Raw genomic sequence first — 16713 nt, 5'->3', positions numbered from 1 at the left:
CCTACCAGTATACCTCTCCTCTGGAGTCATCCCATGTATTGCTGCAATGGGAGTCCTATTCATTATGTAGACTGCTGTAGCAACTGCTTCAGCCCAATAAAAATCTGGCAAGTCTTTTTCATTGAGCATGGCACGAGATACCTCTCCAATATGCCTGTTTTTCCTTTCTGCAATTCCATTTTGTTGTGGGGTATACAATGCTTGCTTCAAGCCATACAATGCTTTCTTCAATCTGCAAACAAACTCAGGATGAACAACATGCACATAACCTGGTGGCTGCTCCATATAGACCTCTTCTTGCAAATCACCATGCAAGAAGGCATTCTTTACATCCATCTGATGTAAAGACCATCCCTTTGATGCACCCATAGCAATGACTGCTCTTACGGTTGCCATCCTTGCAACTGGACTGAATGTTTCTTCATAGTCAATGCCATATGTTTGTGCATACCCCTTGACTACTAATCTTGCCTTGTATCTGTTCACAGAACCATCTGCATTGTGCTTCACCTTATAAACCCACTTACAACCAATTGCATTCTTACCTTTAGGCAAAGGTACTAACTCCCATGTAGCATTTGCTTCCAAGGTATCCATTTCTTCATCCATGGCTTTCTCCCATTTTTCTTTTCCCATGGCTTGCTCAAAAGAAGTGGGTTCTGGTTCCTGTATCACTTTGACCATATATGCATAGTGAATGGCTGTAAATCCATCATATTTCAGCCTATCCACAGGATACCTAGCTCTGGTAGACCTACGCAAAGTAGGCTCACTTCCAAGTGCTCTCAAAACATCCCTGGTCTTCCTTACTCCAGGTGTAACAATAGAGGGGATACCCAACGCATCATCAATGCTCTGTTCTGAGCCACTGGATTCACCATCCACATAAGAGTGACCTGCATTCACATCAAACATGGGCTGATCTACCTTCTCTTTTCCTTTTCGTGAAACCTGCATACCACTATCCTCATTGCTTTGAGAAGATTCTCCTGATCTCAATCTGCCTGTCCATGGCGAAGAATGTGAACCACTGCTAGAGGACACTCCAGGTCCACTAATATTTTGTGACTGCTGCTGTGAATTCTGTGCAGCATTACCATTTTGTGCATCTACATCATCAATCACATTTACTGGTTTATACCAACTACTCATCTCATAAAAAACAACATCTCTGCTCACTGTAAACTTACGAGTAGAAGGGTTATATCATCTATACCCTTTTTGCTGCAGAGAGTAACCAATAAAGATGCACTTCTCAGCTTTTGGATCCAACTTGGATCTCAACTCATCTGGCAAATGAACATAGGCAATGCAACCAAAGATTTTCAAATGAGAAATGTCTGGTTTCCTACCAGTATACCTCTCCTCTGGAGTCATTCCATGTATTGTTGCAGTGGGAGTCCTGTTCATTATGTAGACTGCTGTAGCAACTGCTTCAGTCCAATAAAAATCTAGCAGGTCTTTTTCATTGAGCATGGCACGAGATACCTCTCCAGTATGCCTGTTTTTTCTTTCTGCAATTCCATTTTACTGTGGGGTATGACTGCATGAATATTGCTGCTTTATGCCATGCTCCTGCAGGAACCTTGCAAACTCATTTGAGAGGTACTCTCCCCCTCCATCTGACCTTAGGCATTTTATTTGCAGGCCTGTTTCTTTTTCAACCATAGCTTTAAGAGTTTTGAAATGCCCAAAAACTACACTTTTCTTTTTCATAAAATACACCCAAACTTTTTTGCTATAGTCATCAATAAAAGTGACAAAATAATGACAACCTCCAAGAGATGCAGCTTTAGTAGTCCACACATCAGAGTGGATTAATTCCAATGGCTTCTTACTCTCTTGAACATGTCTAGGAAACTGTTTCCTTGCCTGTTTTCCAAATTGGCAGGCTTCACATACCTTATGCATTTCTGCAACCTTGAATTTAGGCAATCTTGCAACAATATTTTGGGCCTGCATTGATTTAAGTCGTTGTACATTAACATGACCAATGCGTTTATGCCAGATATCAATATTTGCAACTACACCAGTCCCATGTGCAAACATTGCTGCACTCAATTCAGACATGTCTGCATCCAACGTAAACATTCTGCCCTTCTTCTTTCCTTTTGCTATCAAGAGACCTTTATTTTTCATATCCTCAACAAAGCATCCATAAGGATTAAATCTGACCTGCAAGCCCTGCTCAACCATTTGACCAACAGAAACCAGATTCTTGGCGATATTCGGGGCATGAAATACATCGGACATGTATTTCTTTTTCCCATCCTACATAGACAAATGAATTTTTCCAATCTGCACAATAGGATGTGCAGTATCATGACCAGTCTCCACAAATCCTAGTTTTTTCATTTTCCTTGCATCCTCCATCCATTCTGCATGACCTATCATGTGGTTTGATGCACCTGAGTCAACGTACCATACATCGTTGCTTTCTTCTGCACTTGTCACAGAATTGTTCATGTGCTGCACCATAAACAAATGCTCATTTCTGTCATCACCCTCTCTACTAGAAGATGCATAATTTCCTTGTTGCAATTTTCCATTCATAATGTCATTCTGCTTTTTATAGCAGTCTTTAGCCATATGACCCATTTTACCACAGTAGTAGCATTCAACATTATTGTTTCCATTTTGGCCTCTTTGCCATCCACCACGACCTCTTTGGCTCCCCCTACCTCTAGAGTTACCACGTCCTCCTCCATAGGACTGGTTTTCTTGAGTTTGCTGCATATTCTAATTTCTACCACGGCCTCCAGATTGGCCTCCTCTACCTCTGCCTCTACCTCTTCCAACATTTGAGTAGAAGACAACTTCTTTTGAAGTTCCTCCTGAAGAAGATGCACCACCATTTCTCTGCTCCTCAGAAATTAGAAGAGCAATCAAGTCCTCAAAATCAGGAAATCTTTCACGAACTAAAATGGATGTCCAAAACTGTGCATAATCCTTTCCTAGACCATTCAAGGTCACAGAAACTAAATCATCATCTTCCACTGGCGACCCAATGGAAGCAAGTGCATCTGCAATCTTCTTCACCTTCATGCGGTAGTCATTGATGCTCATATTTTCTCTTTGCACATTATGCAACTCTTGCTTGAGCTGCATTTTCCTGGCTTGCGTATTTGTGCTATACATTTTTGACAAAGTATCCCATGCCTCCTTTGGCGTACTTGCATCTTGAATATGCACAATCATAGAGTCTGAAATGCTGATAGACAACCAGTACATAACTTTCCTGGCTCTCTCGTGCCATGCTTTAAATGCCTGCATTTGCTGTTGATTGGGAACATCAGGAAGAACTGGTTCTTCTTCATTTCCTACAACAAATTCCCAATATCCTTTTCCCATAAGGAAATTCGTCATTCTAAACTTCCATGCTTGGAAGTTGTTCTTGTCAAGCTTTTTAGTGACAATTTGTGAGAGAGAATCAGACGCCATTACAGAACATAGCAAAAAATTATGTCACTGCAAAGAACACAGCTTCAGCCTCACAAGAGCTAATCTGCAAAACTGACGAAAGTGATATTTGACCAGATAGTCACTTCCTAGTGATGATTTTGCATCAACAGGCAATAAGGATGATTCTGTAACTCCCAATGTCTCTGTGCGCAAGCTTACGATGCAATTTCTACAGTAACTTTTCACCGACCTATAGAACAGTGGTCGCACAGCATAAAATAGGGCCTTTTTCTGAGTGCGTGTAGAAAACTTTCGCCTCCAAAACAGGCCCCGAAATGGCCTCAAATAAAAAAAACAGGGTCACCATGGGCTAAAGCCCTTTCCCGCAGCATATACTGCCCTCTTGCTTCACCGCAAAGGGCGTCTCAACGTGAGACAATACACTCTTGCACTTCTCGGCTGTGCTACCTGCAGAGACTTGCTCCCAAAACAGAAAAATGGAAGCAACACTGATCCTCTTACCAGAACACCGCGAACTTGGCTTGCTTTCTTGAGCTCCTTACCACGAACAACGCTCTGATACCATGTCAAGATTGTGGGAGAGAAGGAAGGAGTCTCACTTGTAGCTTTCTTGCTTGCACAATGGGGGAATGAATACACACAAAGGTGGAGGCTGAAAACAATTTTCCTCTTCTTAGTTGTGTAAGCCAAAAGAACTCTAGCACATAGAAATAGAAGAACCCTATATATGGGTCTCAAACCAAACTCAACTAACTAAGGTGGCATACTAACTGAGCCACGAACTAGAGTAGATAAGGATAGCTGTCATCTAGCTATTATTCATGGGCGATGTACCAACCGCATCTGCAAACTGACAAGTCGGTGACATAAATGCACAACGATCACCCTGCCATATCACGAGTGGAGCTCGATATCTCAACAACTAGGGTTTCAAATGAGTTTCCCCTGGGTCTCGTGGCTGTTAAACCCCTCCTTCACCAAGTTCTTGCCACTCTTTCTCTCGCACTTGTTGATCTCAACCCCCTTCAGCTCTCCTTAATCCCGCTTTCCATAGATTTGTGCCCTGTTTGGCCTGTTTTACAGCTATAAACCCTACACTTTTCCAACTGATTTCCTAACCTTAACCTACACTAAATGCAACAAGAATCGAAAGCAAGGTACTGAACTAACTTTCTCCTACTTAACTAACCATCAAAGATAAAAAATACTTACTTGTAGCACGGATTTAAGACCCAAAAACTCCTATCTACCTCAAGCTCTGGTTCGGGGATGAAACCCTTACTTCAATGCTCGATTTGAAGCGTGCAAACACTCAAGCTTGAATCCATGGTCCTGGCAATAGAATCAAAATGTAGTGGTGAGCACAAGCTCAACCGCCAAGACCCATGGACTGCTTATTGTCAAGCGTTTCAAGCTAGTACTAATGGCTACCTCTCACATAGCCAACATGCTATCCCTCTCTATGAGTGTATGAGCTTACATTGATGCCCGATTGAGTTGCTTCCTCTCTCAAGCACTCCAATAGCTCCACAATTCATGATGCGAGCTCAAGCATCTTCAAGTCTCTCCCTCCAAGCTCCATCCTCCATAGCCATGCATGAGACAAGAGAGGAGAAGAGAAGAGAAGAAGAAGAGAGGAGAAGGTGGAGAGCTTCACCTCCAAGATCCCTCACTCTCACAAGCTCACTCCCTCCCTCAAGCACTCACAAGCAAGCAAGATAAGAGAAGGAGAGAAGAAGAGTCCACTTTTCCACACACCAAAAGAATGCGCTCATTCACTTTTTGAACTTTATATACAAAGCCCTAAATCCCATTTGGGCAGTCATCCCCTTTTTACATGACTGGTCATAGTGTAGGCCTTTTTTTCTATGGTCCTCCTATCTTCCTAGTTTCCTTCCTACCGCCCATCTATCTTTACAATTTGCATGCTACCACTCTTAAAACAAGCCATGGCGTGCCTTACATTATTTTACAAAAAGTGTTGACTTTCACATTTTCTTGTGCACCTTTCTCCTTGATTTGGGACTTTTCTGCACTTCTTGTGTTTCCATATTTTTCTTGGCACACCTTCGTCTTCCGTTTCACTTTTGCCTTGACATTGTCCTCTACTTTAGAGTTTCTCGATTTTCTACCTTATTCGTCTGAGGGTTACCAACATCAAAGGAATGCTACATGGGAGAGGCTTGCACAAATCACAGGATAAAAAAAGAAGATGATGTGCACTCCACGAATCCAAGCACATGCTACAGATCCTCATCATTTGAAAGCTCATCTCAATGCAAAGGAGCATTGAATAGACTCTATAAAATGAAAAATCAGACATTAGTCCATTATACATAATGCATCATTAAAAAAACTAGTGACTATCAAAGAAAGAGGATTGACTTACCGGGCTGCCAAGTGTATACAATCTATCGATAAGTATAGTGAGACCTTGTCTCTTTATGTTTTGAGTCTCCAAACTTATGGGATCGCAGTTTGTGATGGAGTGCTACAAAGAAAATAGAATAGCATTGTTAGAAACACGATTGTTAGTACAAGTGATATTCTAAATAAGAAAGTGAGAAGAACCAAAAGGAAACTTACAAAGTCCTCCAAATAAGTCATGTGGCCACCACTCCCCAAATGATGCACAACCCCTACCTCCAATTGTGTCCTCGCTACCTCCTGTTGTTGCTGCTGCTGCTGCCACCATTGTCCTAGAGAATTTGTTGCCTCCTCTTTGAGTCTCTACCAATCCTCTGTGTCTAGCCACTTGGGCTTTGAGGTGCCACTCTTAATTGCCTTGCATGCATTTGATCGTCAATGTGACATGTATGCATACATACACTCCATCATCCACCCAGTGGAAAACCTCTTTGTTGCACTGTAGGTACCAGAAACTCCTCATGCAAAGACGCCACTACGTAGTCCTTGCTCCCCTTGGGTATATTCTTCTAATGGTCCATAACGTTATGCCTAAATACTTGTTGGCACAACTTCCTCATGCAAGACATCACCCTCGTCCGCTCATTATTCATGATTACAACAGTTGTCCTATCATCTATGAGGTAGCTGTACCCTACTGGGGTATGTCTAAGGTGTATCCTCTCCTATCTATGACCATACTCCTGGGTATAACTAGGAGACGCCTATATGTTTGGCATGCTTTGCGAGCACGGATAATATCTCTCAGAGTAGCACCCATAGGGGTGCCACCTATGGATGATTGAGCAAAGCCTAGAGTCACAGGAGTAGATGTCCCTATAGGCATGACAAATCTTGGAGGCCACCATAGAAAGAGGAGTTCATTTAATTCTCAAAAATTTCTTGACCCCTTGTCTCTTTGCCTATGTCACCTGTGCGTGTCTCCTTTGCACGCTCCAAGTCCTCTTCCCCCTCCACCCTTTGCAATATCAAACCCTCCACCTGTATACTCTCCTCATCTACGTTGGAAACATTGCTTTTATCATACACTTGCACACTCTGAGGAGTTGATGACACAAAATACCATCATTGAGGTTGTCGGGGATTTGGATAGAAGATTTCTTATTCAATATCACATATAAGAGTGAATCAACATTTGTGATTGTTTCGTGTCATGAAACAATTAAAAAAATGGGTCACGCACTTATTCACAATGACTCGGCAGACAAACATGTCGTGCAAATCTGTCCATGTTTTCTTGGAATCTATTTTTAGAAATTCAAATGGACCTTGTTGAACGGTTGCCAAAGCTCCTTCAAACACCACTTTAAACTACTGTACATCGAATATGATCATGGAGGAGCTATGGTAATCCATTGAGATAACACTTTGCAAGTTTTCGAAATACTCCATCTCATCTACCATGGTATTCAGATCTGTGGCCCGCCGTCGGCTCTCTTGCTCGAACTTTGCCATGACACCACAATTCATTTTGGAGTGCATTTTGTTGATGCGCTCAACATGAAAATATCACATATGCAACCATGCCACACTGTAGTATTGCACTAAATTTGACAACCTGTAAATCACCTCGCATATTTTTAGAGTGAAGCACTCCACAATTGTGGTAGTAAAAACTGTCACAAATGGAGAAGCATTATGAGCATTGAGTAGACACTAAATAGCAAAATATTGAGGCTATTTGCAACCAAGATCAAGACAAACCTGACATATCTTATGCCAGTCATGGGATTTTAGCCTTGATAGTTGGTCATCTTTAGAGAAGGCAGAAATGAGGGAATACATCATACCCATCGGGGTGCAAATAGAGCTAATGATTTGATTCATGATACGCTCTTCTTTAGTGGACAAGACCCAAGGAGAATGAGGTAGTTGCAAGCGACCATCAGTGCTCTCAACTCTGGCCAAAGTGCCTCCAACTTGCATACCTCCTTCAAATCCATTCGTGCCCCTACACAGTGTCTCTCTTTTCTATAATGTGGTCCCATAATAACCTGCATACATTCTTGAAAATATTCATGGGATCCAACAAATGGTTGATTTGTAAGTGGGTCCAATATGAAAAATCGTAGAAAACTAAGAACCGTCGCATTCTGCTTGGATATGACTCCTTGTGGACCATTTTCAACTCATACAAGCCTTGGGCATTCATTCATGCTAGAGGTCATCCAAGAAAACCTTCCCTCAGTTTATAACCCTTTGGCAAGAAAGTGGCATGTCCTTGATATACCATCTTCTTCATGGTTCGTGACCTTTGGGAGTCTAATTATGGCCCACACAATATACATGCATGGAGTCTAATTATGGCCCACACAATATACATGCACGATAACATGAGGTAGCCATACCTATCACAACACCCCTATCTAGTCACCATAAACTTGAATGAGCTATGTTAGATATCACAAACTTGAACACAAACTTGAACGAGTCCAGTTACCTGAGCACTCTTTGAATCTTGGAAAGTCATGCATGGTCCTCATGAGAATGGCTCGTATATTAGCAGACTGTCGACCATTGTGCTTGCTCATGTCTTCCACAGAAACTCTCTTCTCCCACAAAATCTTGAGCTCATCAACTAGTGGATGGAGGTAGGCATCCATGTTCTTGACTTTGTAGCACCCAAGAATGAGCAAGCTAAGGATCAGGTGTCTTTTCTTCGTAGAAAGCCATGGCAAGATGTTGTAGTTAACAAGAACTACATACCACACACTATAAGAAGTTTAGCGGAGACCAAATGGATTCATGCCATCCATAGCAAGACCAAGCCAAAGATTCCTTGGCTCTCGTGCAAAGCCTAGAAAGGTGGACTCAATATGACTCCATGCATGTGAATCTGTTGATATTTGTTGGACTCCATCTATGGATCTGTTCTGCATATGCCACGTTATCAAGTTCACCATGCTCAATATACAAAACATGTGACGTATACGCAATATAAGTGTAAAGTGTTCGAGAACCTTCTAAGGGATGGTTTTTCTTTGCAAGTCCTGTCGAGACTTGTGTGCACCACACTTCGAATATGTCTCCATAATCCTATAGTCTGCTCAAAACAACACACAATCATTGACACATGCATGGATGTTGTTGTAGTCCATGCCAAGCTTTTGTAATACTAATAATGCATAATCATGGGACTCAAATATCATGTTTCTAGGTGGTAATATATGATACTTTAGCAACCTAAAAAAAAAATCAAAAGATGTCTTGAAGAGCACAAGATGTGTTTTTTATTTTATAATAGAGTAAAAAAAATCAATGGAGTGTAGAATGTATCTAAACAACTCGGTCACACTTGCATCGCTCCACCTGTACTTTGCTTGCACACTTAGGAGCACTAGCAATATCTTCAGGCAAGATACTCGGCACCCATCATGTAATGGTATAGACACTTCTTCTCTCAGTGGATCAGATGACTCGGCATCCATGGGCATTAATGCATCGATCATTGCCTCCATCTCAAGTTCCAAGATTGAAGGAAGGTTCAAAAGGCCCATTATCTCCTTTGGTATCCGGGATGTAGTTTGCGTCATGCCCTTCAATTAGTATATCATCTCAAGCACTCCATTCATCACACGTCCATGAACTCTTCTAATGGGCCGTAATAAGTGCATTCCTTGGGATGAAGTGTCACCTCTTTGTACAAATTTCATGGGCACATCTAATATTTTTGTATATGATCAATTATTTTGCGAATGTAAAGCATGATTGATACACACTTTTCTTACCGTTTGCTCAAAGTTTGAGATAATTTGGTCAATAATATTCGATTGAAACTTGTCGAAGCATTGAACATGTTTTATGGACAAGCGACACGCTCGTCTGATTGCCAACTTGCATTGAGTGCAAGGACACGGGACATGCTGATTAAGATACACCTTGCAATATTGGACATCACGACCATCATCGTTTTCTATTGGGTCTATGTTATGGCAAACAAAAGGGTTTTGTTTCCCTCATTGGTGATCTTCCTCTATTTGAATCTCTACTTTACTTTCTCTCCCTTTCTCTTTATTTGTTTGCCTCCCTCCATCTCTCTTTGTCCATTTGGCTTGCTTCATCCTTCTTTGTTTCTCTCCCCAACCCTCTTTCTCTCTCTCTTTGTCTTTTTTTATTTGCCTCCCTTCATCCTTATTTATTTCTCTCTCTTCCCTCTCTCTCTCAATGTTCCTTTCTCTCCCCCATCTTCCTTCCCACTCTCACTTCTCTCTTTTTCTTTCCCTCCTTCTTCTCTCTATTTCTTTCTCTCTTTTCCTCTCCACTCTCACTCAATGCATCTTTTTACAATCAAAATCACTGATAGAAAATAAAAAATTTATAAAACAAGGACATCAAAAGACCCTCTCTCCCCACCTCTCTTTGTGTCTCCCTTTATTTTACTATCATTCCATTCTTTCTAATTCTCTTGTTGTTTCTGTTTTTCTCTCCCTCTCACTTGTTCTCTATTTATCGTTCTCTCTCTCTCTCTTTTTCTCCCTAGCTCTATCCCTTTTTCTCCCCCTCCCTCTTTCTTTTCTTTTCATTCTCCTTCCTCTCTTCACATCACTCTTTTCTTCCACCTCTTCCATTACCCTCAGTTTCTCTTTCTCTCCTCCCTCTATTTCTTTCTCTCTTTCTCTTTCTTTGTTGCCTTTCTCTTTGTTTCTCTCTCCACCTCGTTGTTTGTCTCACTCATTTTCCTTTGTTACAAACATGTCAAGGACCATATAGCCCAAAAAGAAGCAGAGGAAGACTAAGGAAGCCCAAGTCAAAAAGTGAATAAAGAAGCTCATTCTGGCCAGACAAGAAAAGTGGAAGAGAAGGAAATCTAAGAAAAAATGTAGGAGAGCACTAAATATTCTAGCAAGGTGCACAAAATACTCTAGCAAGGAAAGCCCATGGCACAATGCAATTCATTTTATAAAATAGTGCTAGGCTCCCTCCTGTGCATATTGTAAATGTGGAAGTGCAAGAGAAAAAGAACTATGAAAAGAAGGAAGATATGAGGAAAAAAAGCTTTGGCTAAGATGGTCGGTCATGTAATAATGTGGATGGGTGCCCAAAGGGATGAGGGCATGTATAAAAGTTTAAAAGTGAATGAAGAAGCTCATTTTTGGTGTGTGGCTAAAGTAACTCTCTTCTTCTATTCTTCTCTTCTCCTTGCTACTTGTGCTTGTGTTTGAGAGAGGGAGTGTGAGAGTGTGAGGGAGTGAGTGAGTGAGGGTGAGGGACCATGGTGGAGAAGCTTTCCATCTTCTCCTCTCTTCTTCTCTTCTCTTCTCTTCTCTTCTCTTCTCTTCTCTTCTCTTCTCTTCTCTTCTCTTGTCTCGCATGCATGACTATGGAAGATGGAGCTTGGAGGTGGAGGATTGAGCTTGCTTGAGCTTGCATCTTGGATCATGGAGCTACCAAAGTGCTTGAGGGAGGAGGATACTCAATTGAGCATCAAGGTAAGCTCACTACACTCGTAGGATTGAGAGTAAGTACGGCTATGTGAGAGGTAGCTATAGAATTCGGCTTGAAATTCTTGAAGCAATAAGCAATCCATGGGTCTTGGTGGTCAAGCAAAGGCCCCCACATTCTCTCTCCTTCCCTTCATATCTCATTTATCTTTTTCTCTCTCTCTTTGTTACCCTTTCCCCTTTCTCTCTTCCTCTCCCTTCCTTCATATCTTGTTTCTCTCTTCCTCTTCCTTCTTTCTTCTCCCTCTCTCCTTTTCTCTCTTTCTCTCTCTCTTTCAATGCATCTCATTACAAAGAAAAATAAAAAAAGAATGGAAGAAAATACAAAAACAAAGCAAGAAGAGGCAACGTACCTACCTCAAAGGCTCGAGGATGAATTCCTTTTCGCATCCTCTTCACAACGCCCCTTCTTTCTCCCTTGCACACTTTTTTCTCTTCTTCGTGTATAACAGAGACGACGGTGATGAGAAGCTCTCCTTCTCTCTATTTCCCTCTTCCTCTCCCTCTCAAGGCAACAAACTCTCGCTTTCTCTTTCACTCTCTCTCGAAAATGTTTATGGCAAATGCTGCGCTTGTGTTTTCATCCCCTTTTTTTCCTCAAATCGGCATCACTATTTATGTTGTAGTTAGCATCGCTAAGTGTTACTATTAGTATCGCAATTAGTATTGCTAACTGTTTTAGCGATCCTACTTGCAATGCAAATAGCGACGTAGCTATTTTGCATCGCAAACTGCCATCGCTATATCCCCATTCCCTTGTAGTGATTTGGAAATAATTTTTGTATGTACATGAATGTAGCAAAAGACTTCTAGAACTTCTCATTATTAAGGCTAGCCCCAAACTAGATGAAACCAAACCATCATCATTAAGCATTACATCAATAGCTAACAATGTACGTGTGATAGTCCTCACCTTCAAAACATACTTATAGATATATTCTCTTTCTTCAAAGTATTCACCTCTTGCTTGAGCTAGCTTTTCTACACCTTTGTATTTACTGAAAACATATTTTTTATAACTTTGAATGGAAAAATTGTGTGAATTCAAAAACTAAGATGAATGAGAAAGTAACTAATAAAGGAGAAGAAGAAAGAAAGAAGAGCATGAGGATGGAGGGAGATAACCAAATGTCAAAAAACTTTAAATTGAATATTCACTTCCACTTTTATCAAGAGAAGATAGGAGCTTCATTAAGTTGATCATTGCCATCTTTATGGTGGCCTAGATTTTTAGGTTTGATGCAAGTCATACAAATATTATGATAATGAATTCTTAATTATTTTAGATATTTTATGCAAAATTTTAAAAACCAATTTTTTTTTCTAAAATATTTTCTATCTCTAAGATCTCTTACAAGGTATTTTCAAGATCTCAAATCTCCCCTAATGTGAGAAATGGGTAAAAAAGATTCATTAAAGGTAGATATATTCCAAATGATATCATAACCTGTGGGAGGAACTTGATTATGCCCAAAAGAAAAAGCAAGACTTTGATTTTCTCAAAATCAACTTTAACAGAGCCTATGATAGGCTAGAATGAGACTTCATCCTACAATCCCTATTAGACATTGAACTAGGTAGCAGATTCATCAAATATGTCTTTGTTTACTTTGTAAATTATTCCACTAGAATAGTAGTAAATGGAGAGTTAAGTGGGGATCTCCCTTTAAGGAGATCCATAAGACATTGATGTTCCTTGGTCCCCTTGCTTTTTGCCATTGCTATGGATGGGTTGGGTTGGCTTGTCCAAGTCCAAGTGTAGAAAGGGAAAAATAGAGGGATTCACCTTCTTGACAATAAGGAAATGATCCTCAATCTCTTTGTTAATGATAGTAATGCAACTCTTAATAATGATCTAGAGTCCATCACTACATTTTGGGATTGCTTAGAAATATTTTGTCTAGTATCTAGGTTTGTGATCCAACCATATTAAAATTGGTATAAAAATGATGGTTAAGGACCCTCTTGAGTGGTTCCTTGAGGTAGGATCTAAGTGATCTTTAAGGACAAAATATTGAGGCTCCTTGGTATTCTAATTGGCTTTGGTGTTATCTTAAAGTAGAGGTGGCAATGGGTACTTGAAATAATCAAGAACAAACTAGACAGATGGATTGGACTATAGTAGAACCTAGCCTCCAGATGTATAATACCAAACCACATATTGCTATCCACCCGTGTACTTCTTGGCTTGTTGGATACCTCCTAAGGGCTCCCTTGGATGACTAGAAGCTATATATAGAAGTTTTATGTGGGAAGGAGGAGACCCAAGCAAGTTCAAAATACCCAAATTGTCAGCGCAAACTTGCACACTCCGAAAAAGAAGGGGGTCTAGAAGTCATTGACAATTGTGCGATGGTGAATAAAATTGCAAGACAATTAGTGATTAGAGACCTTGAAAACCCAAATGAGGAGTGGGCTGTACTCCTTATTGAGAGTATAAAAAAGTTTAGAATTGAAGTCAGCCCTAGGTTCAAAAACCTTCCCATTCACACTACAATTTTGTTCTCATCTAGGCCATGGGAGCTTCCCCCTAATCAAAAGACTATGGGAAGCATGGCAGAAATTCAAAGACCAATGATCCCTCAAAAATAGAAAGAAATCCTCTAGTGGGTGGGTAGGGACTCAATTTGGCTAAGTGTTTCCCTCCCCCCTAATAACAAGAGAAGAATTTAGGAAGCCACTCAAATTTCATGTAAAGGGAATCCAAGTTTGGGGTGACATGTGGCACTATGTACTCATGGATATGTGAATGTGAACTAAGAATAACATTTAGACTAAATAAGGAGGAAATCACCTTCATACAAAATAGAAAAGAGGTAACGTTTGATCTAAACCCAAGGTTGATACATTGTGGGAATAAGATTAGACTGGCAGTAGTAGCCGAGAGGAGCAAATTACTATTTCATGTTAATCACCAAAAGCAACAAAAGATGGAACTTGAATTGGAATACTAGTCAATGGGAATTTAGGTTCACAAGCAAGTTTGGAGCTTCCCCCTTCCCCCCAAGGTCTCTCTTCTCCTCTAGCTAATCCTACACAGATTTTTGCACTTAAGAAAGAGCTGAGAGACTAGGAATGGGGTCAGGAGTTTGCAAGAGATGTAATAAGAAGAAAAAAACCCTTCCCCATAGATTCTTCTCTTTCCCTAGTAATAAACCCTATATCCAATGGCTCCATTTGATCATCCTACCCTTCTACCCCTACTTTGTATCAAGGAAAGAGCTCCTTCTTAGAGAGGCCAATGGGCTTTCCTCCAGCCTTTGGATGCATCTTTTTATGGATGATCACGATCTCAAGAAGTGAGGTTATTTTTAGTAATAATAAAGTGATTTTGCTGACTAAGCGCAACTTTGATTTGTAGGTAACTAAACAAGTGCACTCTATTGCCAAGACTAGACCTAAATTGACTATGACCAGATCAAAGGAATGACTCTTAAGGGAAGATTGAGAGGAGATTTAGTGAGGAAAAATTAGATAGAGATCCAAAATGTGGCTAGGGCAATGGAGGGGTCCTACCTCCTCTCTTTGGCCCCTTGCCTAACGAGAGCTAATTTGGCTATGGCTTGGGTTATGGCTAGATCAAAGGAATGACTCTCAAGGGAAGATCAAGAGGAGCTTCAGTGAGGCAAAAGTAGATAGAGATCCAAAATGGGGTTAGGGAAATGTCCAAGGGTCCTACTCCCTCTCTCTAGTCCTTTCCTAGCTAAAGCAAAGCAATAAGGGTCTTGGGACCCTTGTAAACTCAAATAGAATAGGTGAAGAGGATTCAATCACCTTCAAGAAATTCAAGACCCATGAAATCATGTGAAATCTTAGACTCACCTTGCGATGTGGAACAACTTGCCATCCTAAATTTGGGTGCTACTCTTTCCCCTACATTGGTTTAACTCCCAAATTAAGCACCTTTGTAAATAAGGAATTTTTGTAGTCTTTTTGTCCAATTATAGATGATTGGTTGGTTGTTCTTAAGGGGTTCTCCCCCCATAATGATGTAAATATTTATCAAACTCTTTTTGCAATATAATTTACCACTTTCACAAAAAAAATGGTGGGATGTGAAAATATAGCAAAGAGCACTTCTTTCAAAAATCTTTATGTTGCAATGGTGGTAACCCAACTACTGCTTGTTGGAAATCATGGTTGTAATGACTAATGTTCACAATGATGCCCTTGTTGCACACGATGATGCTACACCTACTATTAACACACTACTGCTTGCATATGATGTTGATTGTTGACATTGGATCTATAGCGTGGAGACTTATACATGATTATGCAATTATAGTTGTAAAGGTGTGATTGTTGTCATTAAGGCATGATGGCAATAGCTTTGAGGGTGGGGGTGAGTTTTAGGGTTAATCCACTCAAAAATAGACACTAAAATCTAAAAATTTTCCTCTTTTAAATTTATGTCGTTAAATATTTAATTACATTATTTATTTTCAAAAGAAAATCAAGAGGTTAAGCCGCCATTCCCTATAGGTGTTTGAGATTATAAGCTTATATTATACATAGTGCTTAGGTTTAGACAACTCATAGATTGAATTCATGGTTACGATTTTATCATCAAATGGATCATTATGAGTCCCAAAAGGATCATGGATCCACTTGATGTGGTTCAAAGGTTGTGTCCTATTTGCAAGTTACAATCTACCTAGGTGGTGTGAATTTGTGAAGTAATATGAGGAATAGTGTAGGCTATCTTAGATTATGCGGCACTAGAATTGGCCACTCAAATAAGATTTTGGAGGATTTCTCATAAAGTCACTCTTAAGCTAACATGTAGAATCCAAATGACTTTTCTATGGTATATGGCATTTGTAAAAATGAGTTGATTAATCTATTAGTCAGTCCTCTAAGTGGTGTACGATTAGTGTTTGAGCTATATATGCACACTAAATGTTATTGGTGGGAAAATCTAGGTATGTTGGATCAAATCTAGACTTAGTTAAGGCTACTTTATAGTCAAATTTTAAATGCCTAAAGTTTGCAACTACCATAGCTAGCCAAAATGGGACCTTTAGTGATAGTTTGAAGTATACGACTTATGTCACATGGGTCTATGTATGCCTAATGAAGATTCTCAATTACTTTTTGAGGTCAAATGAGGTGATTTTTGGACCCTAGATTGATGGAGAATCAGGTTTTTTGGCCCACAAATTGGTATGGATGCTTTTAGACAATGTCACGAAGATCTTAGAATCAATATATGACTAGTTCTAGCTAGTGGTTTCAAGCTTTTGGCTATGATTTGGTATTAGATATGCTTAATACCTTGCCCTTGTAAGGTGGCACAAATGATCCATGGTGCTAAAAAATGTAAGGCCCCCATCATGAGGAGTAGCCATATGTATATGTTAGATGAGGTTTATGTGATTATATTGTAAAAATATAACATTTGTGGATCTAGCCTTTGGGTTAA

This window comes from Lygodium microphyllum, chromosome 14 (assembly GCF_053477565.2).
Source record: "Lygodium microphyllum isolate KBCC chromosome 14, Lygodium_microphyllum_v1.1.10, whole genome shotgun sequence".
Classification (NCBI taxonomy): Eukaryota; Viridiplantae; Streptophyta; class Polypodiopsida; order Schizaeales; family Lygodiaceae; genus Lygodium; species Lygodium microphyllum.
Note: the sequence above shows the minus strand (reverse complement) of the source record.